This window comes from Numida meleagris, chromosome 6 (assembly GCF_002078875.1).
Source record: "Numida meleagris isolate 19003 breed g44 Domestic line chromosome 6, NumMel1.0, whole genome shotgun sequence".
NCBI classification, from domain to species: domain Eukaryota; kingdom Metazoa; phylum Chordata; class Aves; order Galliformes; family Numididae; genus Numida; species Numida meleagris.
The window spans coordinates 58222388-58243526 of record NC_034414.1 but is presented as its reverse complement, the minus strand read 5'-3'; the positions used below and the strand labels follow the sequence as shown (position 1 = coordinate 58243526).

Sequence of the window (21139 nt, the reverse complement as noted above, 5' to 3'; positions counted from 1 at the left end):
ATCCAGTTTTGTGGGCTCAGCTCCTTGTTTCACCTGTACTGTTCAGGCTTCTCTTCATCTTGGTTCCTTTAATCATGTCAGTGCTGACTATTCCAGATTTGAACCATCTCCCGCGTCTCGCTACACCCAGCGTGCTCCGCTCTGAACCAGCTTTAAAAATACAACTATTCCTAATCCTGACCAATTCGTGCACATGCTCAGGTTGGCCCAAGCGAATAAATCCCTGGAACTGATCATGTTCATAAAACTCACATTCCTCAATCTTTAGGACATGAGAGCTTAGGGGTATCTCCATCTATCAGCCCCTGCCAGAGATACCGTAACGACTGCCTGCCCTGGCTACGTTGCCTTTTCCAAAGACAACACGAGCCATGCTATGGGCTATCCACTATCTTCTTGGCTTTCCTTTTCCATATATTTGGGACCAGTGGTCAGCTTCACTTTGTTGTGGGCTTTTTTTCCCTCTCTTTAAGTCCAAAGTTACTGTATGTTCCTTTTCATAAAGGCAAAAGTTATTTAAAATTCTTCCTGGTTACTTACAAATTCATTCAACTGGATTATAATAGAGAGCTGAGAATTGAGAGCTGAGATTTTCATGTCCCACATAAGAAATAGTAAGATCAGCTCTAAGTGGAAATCACACCTGGCTCCAACCCCACAGTCATTACAAGCTGGAGTTCCTCATGCAAGATGCAGCCCAACGAGGGGAATGGTAGCATTCCAAATACTCCAGTGAGCAGAATTCCTGGACTGCCATGCTGGATTTAGGCTGTGCCTCAGCATCTAACTGAAAATTCATGTATTCCCTTCTCCTTTGGAACATCAATCAATCAAAGACCATAAAAAAGAACCCCAAACCAGTGGGTTTGATTCAGAGGAGAGAAGTCAGTACAGCCTCCACCACCACGTTGCCCTTTGCTGAGCTGGAGGTGTAAGAAGGGACGCTGGAATTGGGAGAGGAAGAGGTGCTTGTTCCACTTAACAGTAAAATATGATATTTCCAACCAAGCAGAGCAGCACAGAATGCATCGGCTTTGTTAGTGCACAAACAGACCATGATTTATCTCCTAAAACTGCTCTGGGATTGTTAGGAAATGCGGTGTCAACACAAGATGGATGAATCAGTGTACGGTGCGTAAGGCCAGGGATGTAATTACTGCGGGCTGCTGAGCACTGGTTAACAGCAGCCTGGAAAATTGTGTCCAGTTTAGGACATTACAATCTGGATACCCTATAGGGCACTGCCAAGAATGAAAAGGTCTTTGATCAAGTTGGCCTTTCTCCATTGGAAAGATGTGAGAATTGGCTTTGTCTTGCTTGGAGGAGAGAATACAGATGTGATAAGATTTTGATAAGGAGGTATCCTCAGACATTGGTGTGAACCACAGATGAGAACGGTGATCCCAGTAATCGTGATCTGTGGTCCCCAGAGAACAGAGGTTAGCTCGTGCTTCCCATGAGCCTGAGTTTCTCTGTCTGAACTGGTGGGTTAGCATCTGGCAGTGGGGCTAAGGTGAGCACCAGAGGGGAAGCTGTGTTTCATGAAACCATTCCCAGCTGTGATGATAAAATCCACAGGATACCGCCTCTGTGGAGGAGCAGATAAGACCTGGCATAGTCCAATTTGCTGTGCACCAGCACAAGAGCTGCTGTGTGGGCCGTGCAACTCGAGTCACTCCACCCCAGGGGGAATGTTAGCTGGTGTTAGCACAGTGAGGTGTGGGACTGTTCCCAAAGGGTTTTGGAACCACGAGATGTAATTAGGAGCCTTCTATTGAGATGGGAAGTTATGAGAACGTTGTTGGGAAATGCTGGTAAATAGCACTGACTCATTCCTTGGGCTGTACCAGCGTCCATTGTTCTTAATGAAGTAGCCCATCTGGGTTCCCCACCCTGGTCCTTTGTGTGGATTTTGCTGTGCTTGTTTCCAGAGCTTAGAGCTCTTTAGGAGGTTTTGTTACACATCTTCAGATGTGCAGATTTTTAATGAAGAGTTCAATGGCTGTATGCTAGAGGATAAATGGTCTGTGAATGGAAACTTTTAGTCTGCAGGGTATATCGATGTATCTATTGCTTGTATGAAAAAAATCTCTGAGATTCAAATAAGGAGCAGTAGGACAAGTTCCCAGGGCCAGTAAGCCACTCAGTGAGTCAAGTAAGCATAGCCCCTCACAAAAGGCATCCCGATGTTTGTGCTGTTCTAAAGACACTGGGAGCCAGCCAGCAGCTGAACAACAGTTATTTACAGAACTTGAAGATCTGCTCTTCCTTTTGTTCCTCCATAATTTGTCTCTTTCCCTAGAAACCTGGCTCACACCCCCCCATACTCTGAGCAGCCACTCCTGGGCTACCATTTCCTTCAGCTGACCTTTGATTGCTTCCAGCTGTTCCAAATCTGGTCTCGAACCACCTGGCTTTAATTTAAGCAGCAAATAAGGGCAGCCTTCCCCGGGGGGTGTGCTTCAGTTTCACTGGGGTTGAGTTTCATGAAGAGCAAGTACGCTGAGCGTGATCCTTTAACAAAGCATACTTTCTATCAAGAAATAAGGTAAGCAGAAATTCAAAGCAATCTAATTTGGTTAACGGGTGTATTAGAGGACTCATTACCTTTGGGGTCTGCCTTCTAATTTATGCTTAATTAAGATACATCTTTCAGAAGGGCATTTAGTTTTGGAAGTTTTAAGGGATTAATAACAAACATTTTCCTTGGTAGTTGATCTTTAGAGTTAACAACTATGACCATTAAAATATTCTGATTTATTCTGGTTCTATTTTGTTATGTTCAGGAAGGAATATTTCTCTGTCTTTTTTTCTCTGTTATGTTAAAAAGCTCATTACTGTTCTTTACTCATTTACTGTACTTGAGTCTCTTCCATATCAAGATGAATTTATTTACTGGACAAACCGTGTAAGCCATAATGCTTAAATCTATCACTTTAAGGCAGCTTTGGTACAATGAGGAATTCTTCTGGTCTCCAAGCAGGCAAATAATTTGGTGGTGATAAAATATTGAGGAATAAGTAAAGAATGGGCTTACAGCTTTGTGTGCTGCCTCCCAGCAAGGCAGGTTGTTTATCCACCTCTATCTGCTTACAGGTAGAGCCAGTGCAGTTCTACCTGTCTGTATTATGAATGAGAGGAATGTAAATTATTCACAATTCTGTGTTTAGAAACATAATCTGGGATGGTTCCCATTGTCTTCTTTCTGAGCTCTGCAAGTAGAAGCTATGGTATGTCTGTAATCAGGGGCAGCCATCCCAGCTGTATCCCAGCTCTGTGCTGCTGCACATTTAAATTTTTGAGGCACCTGGCCCCATGTAATTACTGCTCCTCCAGTGAGAATCTGTATGTTTGTGAGTCTTGGATTGTTTTTTTTTTCTTTCAAATTGTGCTGTGGATGTGGGTTCCATCTGTGGCACAAACAGGCTTGTCAGAGTAACTCACAGGACTGAGAACATTTAAATGTGTCTCTTCTATCCATTTGAGTGACAGGGTCAATTCTCCAAAAGTGCCTTAGGACAGAGAGCTCCTTGTTCCCTTGCACAGTGCTGGAAATGTGGTAGAGATGCTTTGGATTGTCCCTGGGGTGTGACAGCCAATGTTCATGGCCATCTCTTGCAAATCTGCATGAGCACTCAGTGTGTGCCACTAACTTCTGCTTTACTTACAAGCAGTTGGGTGTTACAACTAATTATTACACAGATGTTTCCTCCTCAATAATGTACCTAGTTCTAGGTTTCCTGGTGCATTGCTTAAGAACAGAAGATATCTGGTTTTTTTTTTCTTTCTATCCAAGGTGAAGCTGACCTAAAAAAGAATTGAGCTTGAAATTAGTAGCCTAGTACTCTCCAGATTTGGAGAGGTGATGACTTACATTTTTATCTCCTTCTGCCTAAATCATATGTGTAGACTGAGTTAACTTCATTTACTTTTTAAAATTGAACTAACACCTCAGTGAAGTTATAAAACTGGTGCCTGTGAGAATGGTCTGCCCAGCACCTGAATGTTTCACTGTTCAAAGTATGTTTAAAAATAAAGTAATCTGTATTTCTTTGAAAAGCCCAGTTGGAGAATTAAAGCATAGATAACAGGAAGAACGAGATCAGTTGGTGCAACATCCTGACTGGAAGAGGTCAAGTTATCCTTCCTTGTAATTTCCAATTATGTGGCTGTATGAACAGTTTTCCTACTTGCTTTTCAGTATGGGTTGAATCAGGAAGGTGGATGTGTCATTTATAAATAACTACTTTAAATTGCTCTGGATTGAAATCACGTCGTCATGGACAGTCTTCCTGGCAAGTTGGATTAATGCTTTTGAAGTATCTAGGTATTCTGTAATATTTCCTAGGAACAGCTTACCAGGAAACCACAGCCCTGCTCCTGCCCTGGACTTTGAATTCCCTCTCTGCTATTAAATGATGTCCCACATGACTGCTGGACCTAGATGCAGTCCTTATGTATAGCTGTGTTGAACAAAGAGCAGTTTTTGTGGGTTTTTAATCTTTGTTGGCATCCTTTAAAAAGGGGAGTGCATGGGTCTACTGGGCTTTGGGGGCTTTGTGGAAGTGCAACAAGCCTTCCTGCAAAGGCATTATGGAGCGTGATGTGTACTTGAGGAATCTTCCTCCCCCCCCACGTATCTTTGAAATGAAGTGACTCTATGTGAAAGGTGCAAAACTAACGTTAAATGAATGAGAACAAAGCGAAACCCCCGAGTGATGTGCTTTGAGGTGGCTGTGTTCTCCAACACCCACCCTTTGCGCAACATGGAGCTTTCCTGTACCGAAATAACGGGATCCTGGGATTGTTTGCCACATCTCTGGGACAACAAATTTTGCATTCAGGCATCACGGCTCAGAGGCAGAACTTTATTCATGGGAACCAATTCATTCTAGCCATGAATTAGGTTCACTGAGCGTAAAAGTTTGTTTTGAAGCTGGAGTTTCAAGATGCTGCTGTACAAAAACCTTCAGGCTTAGCTCTGCACTGCTGCAGATCTGAAGTAATGCCACGTTAGTGGCTGAAGCTCCGTTTCCAAGCCACTGCTCAGTGCAAGGGCAGAATCACATCTGTGTCTCCTCTTCTGCTTTTTATGGCTTTGTTTTCCTTTTTAAGAGCCAGCTGGAGAACTCATATTGTAATAATGGGTACAAATTGCTTCCCTTGTAATGTATTTAATAATCTGCAGCAAAGGAGCAGGAAAAAGAGTGAGTGGAAATGACTAAACCAAGAACTAGCTTCATGCACACACCTTTACACTGGCCGTGAACTAAACAGATTTTAATTTCTTGCTTGTCACAGCTGCTTTACCCTTCCCGGCAGCCAGAGACTTCCAGAGTTAAACTGTTCTCTAAACTCCTCTCTGTTCTGTGGGATGGAGTAGCAAATGGGCAGTAAATCTGTCCTGTGGGTTTGTCACAGGTAGCCTAAGGAAGGCCATCCTCTCTTGTTGCTGGTGGTGCCTTCAGAGATGTTACAGGAGCACTTTGGTGGTGCAGAAGAGAGCACCTCCAGGAAGAACTGGCGTCCATGGTGGCTCCTGCTGGTGTGGCTGTGTTGGTTTGGCCAGTGTCACTTTCAATAGAGCCTGGCTCATACACGGAAGCAAGAGGGATGCTTTTCCTGCTTAGTGTTGTCTCTCTGGTCTTGCCCTCTTGGCAGGCAGTGGAAAAGCAGCTGCTGTGTCCTGTGGGTACAGCAGTGGGACACAGGGACATTCAGAGGCAGCAGCTCTGCTTTGACTGCAGAAGGCAGAAAATTATGAGCAAGGGGAAAATACGTATTCTCATCGCCTAATAGATTTTGTGGGAAGAAAAAGGTTCCCTCAGCAGCAGATCCTCAAACCTAAAACCACGAGAACTGCTTTACAAGACCACAATAAAGTTTTTTTGGGGGCCTAACATCTTGTCCCCGGCAGCGTCAGTAGGAAATAACAAAGAAAGAAATGAAAACAGGGATCACACGTACTCCTACTGCCTTACAGCAGTCCCTGGAGAGCTGCCACTAAGAAGCTTTGAGTCAGGTATCTCTCTGCACTGCAGCTCTCAGTGCTCTTTCATACATCTATGCAATTGCCTTTTGAGCCCGTGTCACTATTAGCATCTACAGGGAATGGATTTCGCGGTTTACATACACGGTGTGCAAAGAAGAATCCCTTGTGCTGGCTGTGCTGTCTCCTGTCTGACACGGCTTTGCTGCTGTGTTGGAAGTGGTGGCAACAATTATTCCCTGCACAGTATCTTCAGGGCATCCTTGATTATATAAGCTTCTGTCATGCCCTTCCTTCCAGGCTGAGTTGAGGCTGTTTAATTCATCCTCATATGAAAGACTTCATACTCTAAATCTTCTTTGTGACTTTCTTTATGCATTCTTCCCTCCTCCTTTGCCATGGAGGCGGATGAAAGTGGGCCTGAAATGAAGGTGTGCATGTGAGTCTGCACAGGTAGACAAGGTGATAGCAAAATGGGCTCCATCTGAATTGAAACCACAGAAAGATGGGACTGATCTGAGATTAAATGGGGTTAAATGTCCCCAAAAGGTTATCCCTTTTGTGACCTAACCAGAAGTGACTGATGCATTCCATCTTCCTCTGCGTGTGTTTGGATTTTTGAGCCTATGCTCAAAGCCATTCTTCTCAGTGCTCAGGACCCGACTGCCTCTGCTTTGTGAATGGAAAAGTATTTACCTTGTTTCCATGTGAGCTTTCAGTCAACTAGGCAATTTAATTAGCTGACTGTTCTTCAATCAACTTGAATCTTAGCAGACCAGTTAAGAAAAAAAAAATGGATTTTTGTGACTCAAAATCTCGTATTTATAAAAGTGATGGAGATGGATTTGATTTTTGCTTCTTTTCCTCTTCTGCATCTTGATGATCTAAACAAAATCCTATTTTAACAGCACGATGCAAGCTGCTACCTTTTACCAGCTCTTCCCACGTGCCTCCCAGCCGGACAGTAACACTTGCATCATCCCAATCCACAGACTGAAATCTGGGGGTTGAGGTTTGTCTCACAGACTGCATGAGTGGCAGCATTGCTCACATGCTCTCCAATACATGGAAGAAAATCTCTGGAACAGAGGCTTATATTTTGATATTTATCAAGGGGGCATCTACCCAGTGGCTGACCTCAGTGGAAAATGCGTGGTGTTTTTTTTTGTTTTAAATTATTCAGGTTAAGCATAAATTCATACAATGTGTGAGAACAGCAGTGCGACAGCACTGGGATGTGATGGGCACAAACCTGTTCATGTCTCACAGGTTTAGGGAAGACCTAATACAGACTCGTAACAAAATGTACATAACTAGGGAACACCAAATATCAGCTCTCTCCAACGGTTTATTTCTGCTAAGAGTGTTCCACATCTGGATGCTTTTGCTATTTATAAAAGTTTCACACTTATCTGAGCACACTGTATACTTGCTATGTTCTAATATACTTTATAGGGTTGATATCAATATAGCTAGTAATGCATATGTTTCTTATGAGCCTGCAACATAGATCAATGTAATGTAGTATAAAACAATATAATCTTCAGTAATATAAGCCTACGTTTTTGAAAGAGACTGTGGAACACAGAAATAGGTTTTATGGAGTACTTGGGCATCTCATGTCTGTTTATGTCAGTCTCTATTTTCAGTCCCCAACACCTCATTTCAAAGACAGGTGCTGTCTCAGGATGCATGAGGGGTCTGCAATAGGCAGGAAAGTATCTCCCTTCATTACTGCTTACTGAGACTTGGAGATCCAACTGGATCAAGCCCTTGAATGCCTTCAGGGCCTTACTGGGTGCAAGGCCAGGCTGGATGTGGCTCTGGGCAGCCTGGTCTAGTCGTTGGCAACCCTGCACACAGCAGTGGGGTTGAAACTGGATGATCTTTGAGGTCCTTTTCAACCCAGGCCATTCTATGATTTCTGTAGTATTCCTAATGAAACAAAGCTCCAGCTTCTGTGGATGCTGGCAGATCTGCCTATACCTTTCCATGCCCAAGTTTCCTAACATATATGGATGTGAGGAACTTCGTCCTTGTTCTTGTAGTTGCTCATGATGAGAATACAGAGGAAACATGGATGGGAGAAGCCTGCGCCCAACCTGCTGTAATGGGATTCACTTGCACTGAGCTCAGATGGCTGAAGTGCAGTGGGACTCTTCATGCCAGCAGGGTAAAACCATGTGAGCAGATGTCTCTTGTTGCTGCTGCTGAGCTTCCATTGACTGATGAGGAGACTGGGGCTCAGAGCAATTGCATCTAGTGAGAGGGGTCCCTGCCCGTGGCTGGGGGGTGGACTGGGTGGGCTTTAAGGTCCATGTCAACCCAATCCATTCTATGATTCTGCCATTCTCCTGCACATCTCCACCAGTGGGTTTTGAAGCCTTCTGTGCACCAGGGTTTGCTCCCTTCTCCTGTTTGGCACTGACTGGTCATATACGTATTAAAAACCATATGTCCTTGCTGCAAGTGGCACCTACATAAATATGTGTATTAATAAGCCACCTTCTCCATGCAGTTGCTTTTTAAGAACTGCCCTCAGGCAGGACTTGCTCCTGAAGGAAAAGCAAGCAAAAAACACCTTCATCTGAAAACACAGCCCTGTTAGCCCCCCAGTTCTGATTCCTTGGTCCTCTTGCTGGCAGTGACAGCACTCGCTGAGGAGGAACGTGCGAGGAGAAGTTAGGTATGCAGTTAATCAACTTTGTTTCCTATGCTCACTATGGATTTCAGTGTTCTTTCTATAGCTGGCATGACTTCATAAGCCTTGCAAACTTTTGTAGTGTAGTGCTCAGATCATGCCTTTGTTCTTGCAGCCTGAAATCTTGTTCTTTCCAACCATATCCACGTGTGCGTGTATATATATTTTTTTCCACTAAGTCCCTTTTTACAATGAGGTTCTTAGAATAACTATGCATCTGGTGGTCGCTCACCTTCTGCTCTTGTAAGGAATGAGACAGCTCCATCATGGAGTCTGAGTTATGTTTCAATATTCGGATTTTCATCAATTTCCCTTGCCTTGCTGAGTTGTTTCCCAAGCAAAGCAGCAGTTCCAAGCAAAAAGATCCATAATTTATTGCCCAGTGTTAGCATGCAAATGGCGTCTTTTCCTTTTCTTTAAATTCATTCAACATATCTATTTAATTTCAAATTGATTCATAAGGTTTTTTTTTAGCAGACTTATATATATTTCATAAACAATTTCTATTTTTTACGTTCTTTAAGCTGGTTTGATTACTTCTTTCTTATCGTTGATTCTTTCCTCACTTTTTCTGGCAAAAGTGCTGCTAGTTGCTATGGTAACGTCTGCTTTCTACTTTGTTTTGGATTTTTTTTTTCACCCCCTCTCATTCCTCCTCCCTCCTGGAAGAAACAGTCGGTCCATTTGCAGACTTCCCCCTGCTCACACCCACGCCAGCTGCCTCCTTGCATTAAGCAGGGGTTGTAAGAGGTGTCCAGGGGCAAACTACACAGAGCATTTCCCAGGCTTTCTCCAAGCTTTGTGAGACTAATGGATGGCCTCCACCATGTGTAGGTACCAGTGGCTTCTTATGACAGCTGCCTGATGTGCACCTTGTGCCACAGGGCCAGAAGGGAGATGGGATGGACCACTCCCAGTTCCCATCATCTCCATCCCTAACTCCTTCCTCATCTCCACTCCTGTGCCCATCCTCATCTCTGTGTCTTTGCCCAACTCTTAGATTCACTCCCCATCATTCCATCCTCCAAAAGAAAAGAGAGGGGGGAAAAAAGGTTAGTTAATGCCCCTATTGTTAGACGTAGCAGCTTTCTACATGGCATAGGACAACACTTGGGTTTCTGATCCCAGTCTCCCAGGGACCCCCATGTGCTCTCCGTGTGTGCTGCACCAATCCCTTTCTGTTCAGGCTGTGATGGGCATGTGTGGCACCAGCCACATCATAGGGTCACATCAGAAAGAGAAGCAGTAAGACAGAAGTGAAGGTGCTGCTTATGTAACTGATTTGCAGAAACGTGCATTTAAACAGAAACAAATGGCAACAATGAAGTGATTGGAAAGAGCATGGTCAGGTTTATAATTTTATTTTTTTTATGTATAACTCTGTGACATTCTCGTAACATAATGCTCCTTATATTAGCTTGGATTCACTATTGTTTATCATCAGCTTTTTAATCCTTTGTTTGATAAGCAGACTGTCCCAGAAGTGTCTGGGACACAGAGCAGCTCCCCAGGGTGAAGGCAGGGCTGTCCCCTGCTGGGGCTGGGGGACAAAGCATCCCCCACAGGACCACCATGAGGGCTGGAGAAGGGGAAGGTCCCATCCATGCTGAAATCTGTAGGAAGTTCAACCGCTTTCCTGGCTCTGCTTATGCAGTAAGAAAAATGGGCAGCCTGGGAGTCCCTGTCACAGCTACAGTTGAGAGGGGGATCCCTGCAGTTCCCCAGCAGATTTCAGGTTGGGTATTAAGAAAACTGTCTTCTCAGAAAGAGTGGTCAGGCACTGGCAAAGGCTGCCCAGGGGTTCGAGGGGTCACCATCCCTGGGGGTGTTCCAGAGCCGTGGAGATGTGGCACTGAGGGATATGGGCAGTGGGCATGGTGGGGTTGGGCTGCGGTTGGACTTGGGGATCTTGGACATCTTTTCCAACCGGAATAATTATTTGGCTAAACTGAGGCTTCATAGGCCAGCAAGTGCAGATGTCAGCAGGCAGCCCAGCTTCACCTCAGTACCCACTTCTGTACTCACTTGAAATGACTGGCTCCCTGCAGGGGAATTGCTGCCACTCCCCATCTGCTGCAGGGAAAAATCTTCATGGCTCACCTAGCTTAAACCAAATCAGGGCTCAAGTGGTTTATTGACTTATTAACAACACTTAATTAACTGGCAATCGGTGAGCTGCACATTCAAGATCAATATCAGCAACGCTACAGGAAAGCCACAGTGCAAGAAGCTCACAAAATGGTGATAAAACTATGAACTTCTCAACACGTACACTCTGAGCAAGTTTTAACTGTACACACAGCATGTGTACGAGTGCACCCCACGCATGGCATCCAACAGGAAGGCTGCTCTTCATGAGATTGGAGAGGTGGTGGTTGCATCAGAGCTGCCTCTGGCTCCATCAAAGCAGCTTTTCACCATTTCCACGCCCAGGTCTCTTCCCAGTGTTGTCAGTGTTTGTTCTTCTTTTTGAGCTTCTTGGATTGGAAAGTCTTTTTGTGATCGCACACCCACTGTTTAATGTGGGTGATGGTTTCCCATTGCCCAGCTTCGAGTCTGTTTGTCCCACAGTCATGTGGTTGGCACTCACATTCTTGTCTTACCTGTTTTATCGGGTCACCTGCTGCTTTCTTCACCTTCCCATGCACAGTAAGTGCATAACTTATTCCTCTTCTCTTCCTTCCAAACTGAAAAAGATGGGGAAGGGGGGGGAATCAATTTGCTTTGGTGTTACGTTAATTACCTGAAGCATTCTATGTCACAGGTTTTACAAATATTTGTGCAATGCTAACTTCATGGATGTAATTTATAGACCGTTCAGCAAATGGCTGTTGTAGTCTCTCGTGACCCAGCTACCAATCTCTTACCAGCTGAATGAGCAAAGACTCTGCTTTCTCCCCTTTCTTACTTCAGTGTTTGGGCTCATTTTCCTTGTTAAAGCAACGAGTCCTGCAGTGAGAACGTCACCCTCATTGTAGTTAGGTCTTTTGTTACTATTCCTATCGCTGGTCACACTTCAGCAGCCCAGCCTCCAGCCACTAACAACTGGACAGCCCATCCCCATGGGTTGCTGGCACCCCATCCTAATGCACAACCATGGCTGCTTCTCCCTCCTGTCCTCCACTGCTGTGTACCACTTTGGTGGCTGTAAGGCGCACTCAGCCCCTGAAGATCACATCCTTGAGAAGCAGGGCTGTTTGCTTCTTTTTCTCCCAGGTGGCCGTGACACCCAGGTAGCTGTCATCTAGAACTTGTGTGTGTACCATGCTACGTACTTGTATATCTGAGTTTCTTGAAGTGTGAGTGCATAATACTTAGTGTTTAAAAAGGCACTGAATCTGAAGTCTTGAGAAAGCAGTTTACCTTGGAACAGAAGTCTGGTGGCTGTTGCGCAATTGTGCTTTCTCTAATGCAATAAATGTATTTTAATCTGAGCTCCTAAAGAAGTACTCTGCCTCAGGCAGCAGCCCCTAAACTCCTCTGTGCCTTATGATACCATCAAATGTCTAGCTGGCTTCAAAGCAACATGACAGTGGGGTATGGGCATCAGGTGTGTTTCTATCCTAACCTCCTCCAGCTTGTATTGGCAGTGTGGGTTGCTGTGACCCAGGTGCAAGATCTCGCACTTGGATTTGTTGAACCTCATGAGGTTCTCCTGGGCCCACTGCTCAGCCTGTCTAGGGCCTTCATGCAGGGCCCTGATTGCCTCTTGAGGCTCTGAGTAATTCCTGAGGGCTGTGGTGTTCCCTGGGCCAAGCTATGCTCTTAGGCAAGTGATCTGGTGATGTGCTGCAGGAGGGGGATGTAGGAGAGGTAGCTCCTAGCTCCTGCCTGGGCACCCATGGGTGTACATCACCCCTGAGCAGTCAATGTATGGTTTATTTGTACTGAGGTTAGTAGCTTGTGCTTAACAGTGGTAATGGGAGTTTTAATTTGTATTCTGGAGAGTGCAGAGAAAAACAGTATTTAATGCTTTTCTGACAGTCCTATCCACAATGCACTTATTCCTTTTTGCAGCAATTTCCTTCTGTACTTCATTTTGCTTTGGAGGCTTGAGACAAACTCTGCAGGAGTAGAGGTAAAAATGTTTCCCCATAAACTCCTTCAGATTGGCAGTTATTTCTCTTTCCTTCATTTAATTTCATTCCTTCAACCTCTTGTGCTTACAAGTTAGCATTTATACATGCCCACATAATTTGGAGTCTTCCTGTATTCTCTCTGGGGACCAGCAGGTAGGTAGATGTGCCTCATTTCTTTCCAACTAATGGGAAACAAATGAATAGCTGCATATTAGGAATAACCTACAGTGTACTCATCCCAAAATGTGCCTGTCACAATAAGCACTGGACTTCAAAGAAAGCTGGCACAGGCAAAATCGTCCCACAACATCACGTAATTCAGCAAGCAAAAGGCTGAGCTACTGGATGCTGCTGCAAAGCAAGGTGTAACAGAGCACTGCAAAGCATGGGGGAATGTGTGATTAACGGATCTCAACAACCTGGAACTCACTTTATGATCAAATAGCACAGACCATTTCCATGGGCCTGGGCAGCTTACTTGAAAGTCAATAGATGATTTTACAGGGGAGGGAGGGAAATGAGCAATCCATCACATGGGGAAAAAATACAAACCGGCTGAAAATCACTCGGAGAGAGATTGTGGTTATGTTGGAGTTTACTATGAGTCATATAGATCCTGGGTGGAATGGGCTGGAACCTCCAACCCACGCATCAAAGTCCCTCTGGAATAGCCCTGCTGAGTGCAGGAGCCAGGGGCTGGGTTGGAACAGAGCTCCTGAAAACAGCAGCAGGACTGAGGGTGGAGGTAAAGGATGTGTGGCTGGGTACAAGCTAGAGCTGCTGAAGCTGGGTGTCAATGGTGATCATAGGTCCTCATTACGGTCTTCCCCTGAGCAGTGATCAAGAGGGTGGGAAATGCTGCCTGGAAGTGGGAGGTCACGCTCCAGTTTGTACTGGGAGCCTTGCAGGGCTGTACAGCTTCTTGTTGCCTCCGGGTGCTAGCTGCAGCACCCTGGCACAGGAGAGATGTGACAACTGCCAGCCTCAAAGCCCCTTCCTGGGTCCCTGCTGTTCTGATGGACTCTTTTCTTGAATGATAAGTTCCCAAATCTTAAGCGTACTCTTAACTTCACACAAACACTCATTGATGGCTATATCTGCCCCAAACTATCACCTGGTTCTCCAGGTCTCATCGTCCTTTTGAGGAATGCAGTTTGATGCTTGGACTCTACGCAGCCAGGGAGCATAGCGGTGCTGGGCTCGCTGCTGTGTTTGTATGGTGAAAAGCATGCAGAAAGTTAATGCACAGAGGAAAGCACTCGGTGCTTTAGGTGAGGGTACGTGCTCAGGAGGGATGGGCTCTCCCATCCTCTGCTGGAGCTCCTTGCTGCCCTCTCCTGCAAGCTGTGTGCCTCAGCATCCTCGTACCTGAGCTGTGTGCTCCAATTTTGTCTCCAAAGAATGAGCTCTTCAGAAGGGACAGCTTGAAACTGGGCACCTGGCCATCACCTTGCACATTGCCACACCAGTCACACCAGCTGGAGCTCGGAGAGATAAGTAATGCTAATCCAGAAGAAGGTGGTTTTGTTTCTGTAATGAGTGGTTGCTCAGGCAAAACAACTTTCTTTGAGTCCTTGTGTTTTTTTGCATGGTTTTTCACGCTTCACTGCCAATGTTTTGGGTGAAACCAAGGGCTCATGTCTTAAAACTGTGCACTGTTTCCAGAGAAGCAGAGTTATTCCTGCTACCACGGAGAGAATCCATGGGTTTAACCCCTCTGTGAGGCATAGTAATTCCTTGAGTGCCCAGCTATGTAGGTGGATTCTCCAGCCTGAATGACTCTAAGATCATCTAGCTGTCAATCCACCACCACCAACCCCACAATACGTAGCTTCTAGCAGATCTGCTCTTCCTTCAAGTATCACAAGAGTTTAAAAAAAAACCAAACAAGTCTTGCATCTTTAATCCTGATCCTCCTGTGGGGCACATGCCTTGTGTCACGTTGACCTAGGGAGATGTGAGTCAAGAGAGGTGAGCTGTTCCCAATAGTTGCCTTGCGCCATCACTGATGCTTCAGAGGGAAGCGTGGCCTGTCCCAGGTCTTCCTCTGAGCCAACAAGAAAATCAAATCTATTATTTTTAAAGGTAAGCTACAAAATCTGTAGGGTTTTTTTGTGCGTTTCAGTGCAAAACAGGGCGTTTTAAATGAAATGAAAACTTTGTGCAATTTCTTAAAGCCACGTGGTGTAGAACATTCTCATTCAGAAGTGTCTTACAAGAAATCCTTTGGCTGAAATTGTCATGCTAGCTCGAAATACATCGTCTACGCTGTAATTATACTCGAAATATCTGCTAATCTTACAGCACAACAACTGTGCTATTCTTCTTTACGCGTTACAAGGCAATAACGCTGACATTTTGCCACGTGCCCTGACGACATCCAGCTCTCGTGGGACTGGGCTGAAGAGAAAGGCTCGGCGCTTGTCTTGCATCGCTCAATTTTTACTATGCTCTTCAGCATTTCTGATTGGCATTAACAGCTTGACTCTGTTAGAGAGAGGAGCTTTTCATTGTCTGTAATTATCAGACAGTAGATTTGATGCTGGATGAATCAATAATTCTATTTCGAGCAAGCGCTCGCGTTTGTAGTCTTTAATTCCAAGAAATATGATGTATATTCAGAGAAGGCATCATTAAATAAAAGTAGTGGTAATTGCCTGCCTCTCTTTAAAAAAAAAAAAAAAAGTTGACCCTGCACATAAATTTTCCCTCAAGGAATCCATTAGTCTTTTTTATGTTAGTTAGCACAGTTGGTAGTAACGATTCAGAGAATAAATGAACTAATAGCGTTCTGCACGATCCGCAGCGGCAGACCTGAGACGGGAAGAGTTCATATAAAAACCGATGTGCTCCACTTGCTCTCAAATGCCATTTTGACTCTTAATGTGGCCTTTGTTCCGGGGCATGTAGAGCCTTCAGTTCCCAGGTGAGGGCTGTGCCTTCATCGCCATGAGGCTGCTGTATGCAGACTGCTGGTTGTGTGGAGGCTGTGCTCCATGGAGGAGCTGTGAGCACCCACCTCCTCTGCTTCGTCTCTTTGGCAGCAGCTCTGCCCGTGATGGGCAGTCTGTGCAAGCACACCTCTGTTAACCAGAGAGAACTCTTCTGCGTGAGTGCTCAAGCACATATTGTGGAGAGCCCCGGTGCAATCACTGCATCCGTGTCTTTATCAGGCAGCTCCTTCAAGATGAAGATCTTGTCACGGGCTGAAAGAAGTCATCAAAGTAACTGCTCTGAGGAGATAAACTGCTGCAGGAGCCATCGGTTCATCAGCACAGCTTGTCTTGTTGCCTGACAGTCCCAGTGCAGCCGTCACTGCTTCGCCCTTTCCGCTCCCTGCTCTTTGTAACCTTCATCAGGAGTGCAGGGTACACTTCACTATGGTCTTTACCAGGTGCTCATCCCAAGGAGAGATATCTGCTATAACAGATATGTCTCCTGAGACTTACGTATCTTATATAAAGTCTGAGACTTCTGTATCAGAAAGATTCCCTTACTTGCACTGAACTGTCCTGTACACATTTTCAGTTGGCCCTTTCCTTATCCTGTGGCATACATTTTTTTTCCACTGTAGGCACTTATGTCCCAGCCTTGCACAGGATGGTGCTGATAGCAGCCTCCCAGGGCAGACCTCAGCAGCTGCAGCCATGGGGCACTGCATTTCCTGCAGCTCCTCTTAGTTTCATCAGCATCAGAAGGATAACCTGCCCAATACATGGGCAGCCTGAAGAAGCAGACTGCTCGTTAGAGCAGAGAAAAAATAGTTATTGTTGCTGCCGTATCTGAAAAATATATTCCTATCAGCATGTATTTAACAATTGTCCTTAATTTGCACTTGTGATCCCTGCATTTAAAGGTTATGAAATCTTTCTGCTTGGAACAAGCCGTCAGTACGAGATGGTATTTGGGTATGGCATGAACTGCGTTATGTGGCTGGCTAAATTCAGAAATTAATGATTTTGTAAGAAAGAATAATATTATCAAAGCATTATCAACCTTCTTAAATCCATAGAGGGAGAGAATCTGGAATCTGAAAGATTTTTTTTACCGTAAATGCCTATAAAGATAGGGAAGAGAGTGAGGGCAAGCTCTGAGGTTATCTGTATAAGAACTGGAATTTTGGCACTAGATTTAGCACCATCTGTAAGCATCTTTAAGCATATCTATCTCCATGTCTCCTGGAGGATTCAGAGATGCAATCAGAAACTTGTAAGCACTGAGACTCTGATGCCTGTCTCTCTCTTGTTTCCAGGGCCCACTTAGATTAATGATTTTGCAGTGGGCATCAAAGATGACCGTTTTTAGCATTGGAAAGGTCAGAAACAACAGGCATAAAAAAAAAATAATAATATTGAGGGAAGGGAAACAAAGATACAGTGAGTTTTCTCTCCTGAATACAAGCCAGTGAAATTGTATCAGAGATGATAAGGTGTTGAGCTTGACTTGTTCAGCTGAGGAGATTAAAGGAGAGATTTGGAGTGAAAGACCTGGAAAGAGCAAACTAGATACTCATCTGCAGTGAGCCTGCTGTGAACGTTAGGCAACATAGGTAGCTGAATACTTTGTATGTCACTGGACTCAGGTGGTGAGATCACTGTCCATGGAGGTGTTCCAGAGCCATGGAGATGTGGTACTGGGGGACATGGGCACTGGGCATGGTGGGATGGGTTGGACTTGGGGGTCTCAGAGGTCATTTCTAACCAGAATGGTTCCATGAAAGGGAGCTGTAGTGTGAACACCAGGGAAAGCATGACGTCCGTTAGACTATGGAAGGTCTGAGAGGAGCTGAGTGAAAGTCAGATGGATCTGCAATAGTGACTTTCTTTCTCAACAAGAAAATGAATCATTGAATATTATTATTGAAGAGGAAATGACACCAAATAGAAAGCTGTAATAAATCACTATCTGATTGGATTTACTGAAGCCAAAAATTTAACCAAGGTAAAAAACAAACAAACAAAAACTGTTTGGAGCCATAGCTGAGAGTGGATTCTCAGATGAACAGATTTTTCTTATTTCCATTCTGTGAGCTATGCTCAGTCATTACTCATTTGAAAGGCGTCCACACTGCCCATTCATAAAATCTTGCCAGGCTCTTTGATGCTATCTGCTGTGCTGAAAGCATCTGCCTCCAGCTAAAGAGAGAGTTAGGAAAGATGAAATGTTAGTGCCAGCTGGGGAACCTTTAACCCAGGAGTTATGGGGCAGAGGGGAGTATGCTGTGAGCTTCCCCTGACCAAAGCCTGCTCAGATACAGATTTGAAGAGATGTAGTCACTTCTTCACTTCTGTGAAGAATGTATTCACTTCTTTGTCAGATGTGTCTTTACTTGCTGTCCTGGGCAGGACCAAAGTCAGATGGAACTTGAGCTGATGGCTCAGCAGCCAAGAAGATCTGAGATGATCACTGATTTATTTGGGACAAGGACACACGGACTGCGATCTGAACAGTTCTTGGAAGCAGTTAAACTTAGGCTTGAAGTGGACATCATCGTGGTTAAGGTGGAGAGGAGCCCTGCAGTCCTGCTGTACCGATGCAGAAAAGTGGGAGAGCTGTGAATGAGGACCATGGGGAAAGACCACTGAGAGCAGAGACAAGTGAGGATGCAACAGCCAAAAGGTTTACACTGTACTGTGGGTGGTTGTTAAGGAAGCTTACAAGGACAAAACTGTTCTTTGAGTTTAGCGTGGAAAAGATCAGTAGAGCCTTCAGTTTTCCTTAGGAAGTGAATGACTGAAGCATACTTTAGTCATGCAAACAAATAGCCAGAGGAGGGTGAGAGATAAGGGAGTAAGGAGATGTGAGGGGATGAGGATGGATGTGGAAGGAACCGTGAGGGAAGATAGAGGAGAAACATCAGGAAGAGAGGAGGGAGCGTTACAGTTACGGATGAGAGGAGAAGCAGAACAAGGTCCCATCACTTTGCCATTTTGTCTGACAGGATGAGGGGAGCCCCAGGAATGAACACCGTTAACACGACTCTGCTACAAGTGGCCATTCAAGCCAAGCCTTTCAGCTACAACATGAGGCTCACAGAGGTGCTCTGAAGGACTTTCTGCAGTACGTATCTTTTGTTTGCACAGTGTTGTGTGTGAGCTTAAATCACGGTCGGTGTCAGTAGCTCAAGGCCTCAGAGACTGCTAGTTTTACACATTTTGATGCTATTTTACAGTAGCTCTTCTAAAACCACACAGTGTCTGTACGCAGCGCAGCGCATGCTGAGCAGAAGATGTCCTAATTCCCAGCAGGCAGCAAAATAGTCTTTTCACCCACAAAGGATGAGCACAGAAATTGCAGTCACGCTTTCTTCTTTGATAGAAGTCCCACGTTTGTAGCCCTACTGCTCTGTGCTGTATTCTGCCTTGCTGCACTCGGTGTTGGGATCTCTGTCTCCCTTGCATGCACAACCTGGCATGCACAGTGCTGCAGGCAGCAACCTGCCAGGAGCTGCTGGGTGCTGTGAGGATGGGATGCCCCAATGCACCCACAGCCTTAGGTCCATTTCTGGGCATCTTGAGGGTGCTCTTAAGGGGAGGTGGCTCAGAGCAAGGTGAGGGAAGGTGACAGAGGGCACTGTGTGCTCCTACAGTGCATTGCTCTCGAGGAATGAAGAAGTGCACTTCTTACAGACTAGCATGTCTAAATGCTGCCCGGAAGATTGGGATGTCACAGCCTAGCTCACCTGCAAATAGTGTGGGTTTACAAAACCAGTTTACAGTTTAAATACCCCAAAAGCAGCACCAGGAACGCTGCTGCAGCTCAGTCAATTAGCATTATTCATGTGCGTAGCACTCTGACCTTCAGAATGTACTTTCCCTTTGGATTTGCAGTGGTATTTTTCTGTTCAGTTTCTTTATACAGAGGGTTCAGCCTCCACCAGCATCCATGCTGAGTGCTGCCTCTCTCCTCCTGAACCATCGCTTTGCTTTCTGGGAGCGCGCCGAGCACTGTTCTCTTTGCTCTCCACATGGGCTCCAGCTGCTCTGCCCTGAAGGCTTCTCGTGCTGGGATCCCTTCTCAAAGCCATAGGACAGCAGCAGCCTTCTGCAGCAGTGCCTGTTTCCGTAACCCCCTCCGATCCCCTGCGACTTTTTGTTCCTTTCTCCATCACAGCACTGACAAATGCCTTGTTTATACCCCTTTCGTTTCATTCTCCTGATGTTTGTATAGCGATGTGTGTTCTTCCTCAATGCAGTCCCCAGCACGGATTGCTGATAGGGAAAAGAAATCATGTTTTCCTTTTCTCTACTGCAAACTGTACCCTTGAGCTGAAGAGATAAAACCAGCGGTGACGTGTTCTGTGCTGTGTGAACCACCAGCGCCAGGGCAAAGGCAACTCTCTTGCTTTTGTTTGGATGTGAGCAGGAAGCTCTCTACCCAGAGGCAGTGAGGCCTTGGCACTGCCCAGAGCTGTGGGTGCCCCATCCCTGGAGATGCCCAAGGCCATGGATGGGCCCTGGGCAGCCTGAGCTGGGGGGGGCACCCAGCTCATGGCAGGGGTGGGGCTGGGGGCTGTGAGGTCCCTTCTCACCCATCCGCGCTGTGGTTCTGTGACTCTGTGATTTGTCCTGAAGCAACACATGTTCCTGCAGCAGGAGCCACTCCGGTGCTGCTGCTCTGATGTGAAGCTGAGCTAACTGCTTTGGCTTTGTGCACCTGGTGGCCTTCCTGCCCACCCAGTGCTCACTGCTCACCATAAATGCAAATGGGTTCCCGGGGCAAGCTGACCCCGCGACTGGTCGGTGCTGCCGGAGGAAAGAGCACGGCCAAATGGTGGAAGAAAGTGCTCGTATTTAAAGCTACTCACATCAGAAATTCTCCTGTTCAAGATGAAACAGACATAAATTGGCCTAGTGGTTTCATAGTAGCAAATCGTAACAATAAAAAAATCATTAAAATCTTATTGGATATGTCTAGGGCCACCGGTGGGCGATTGCTTGTCTTATTAACCACATTAATATCCTTTATGAAACAAATTTCAATTTCAGCTATGGTAATTCCTGCGCAGCATACAAAGAAGATGATTAAGCACGAAAAACAAAGTGTGGCTTTTCAGCAGCAGCCACTCTGCCGCATTTCCCACTGGGACAGCAGTGGGACCGATGCTGGACTGGATGATCCTGACACGCCTGAAGCAGCACGGCCTCAGCCACTGGAAGGTTCCATAGGAGAACTGCTCCGTTCCCTAGTCTCATCCAAAACGCAGTCACTGTTTGTACTTCACAATAGGTCTTTGTAACTGCGACATAATGCTGCGCTGGGGAGATGTTTCCTGGTAGCAGAAAGGCAGCGGGAAGAAAATATAAATATATTTGTAGCTGGTTAATTTTTTTTTTTTTTTCCGAAGTGCAGAGAATGGAGTTCAAATAA

At 45.5% G+C, this 21139-nt stretch overlaps 1 long non-coding RNA gene across 1 annotated transcript; it reads left to right on the top strand.

The window, feature by feature from the left end:
• On the top strand, positions 2463–21094 carry LOC110401737. Its single transcript, XR_002440566.1, has 3 exons — positions 2463–2548; positions 18711–18829; positions 20758–21094. It is a non-coding gene; the product is annotated as an uncharacterized LOC110401737 (long non-coding RNA).